The sequence below is a fragment of the Teleopsis dalmanni genome, chromosome 1 (assembly GCF_002237135.1).
Source record: "Teleopsis dalmanni isolate 2A chromosome 1, ASM223713v2, whole genome shotgun sequence".
Lineage (NCBI taxonomy): Eukaryota > Metazoa > Arthropoda > Insecta > Diptera > Diopsidae > Teleopsis > Teleopsis dalmanni.
Window position 1 is genome coordinate 152,971,371 of NC_051846.1, and position 304 is coordinate 152,971,674.

A 304-nucleotide genomic window follows, 5' to 3' on the forward strand; every position below is an offset into this window, starting at 1 on the left:
CGTGGTATTAAGCATATGTTCTGAGTTTGCTTTTTGTTCTATTATTTACTTCCTTTGGCCACAATTACAAGATGTTCCTTAGAAGTGCTTTATTCCGTATGCACAAGATTAATTGCAATCGGTGTTTGGCATATGTAAGTTGGTCATAGTCAGAAGTAATTAGGAACTTTATTGAAAAGTTGTTGGAAGGGACAAATTTTAATATTTCTAGAGTGACTACCAATATTTTATGTATATACATTGTGACCGAAAAGTTTTCGGAAATTCTCATTTAAAATTCGCGCGCTGTATATTTTTCGATATT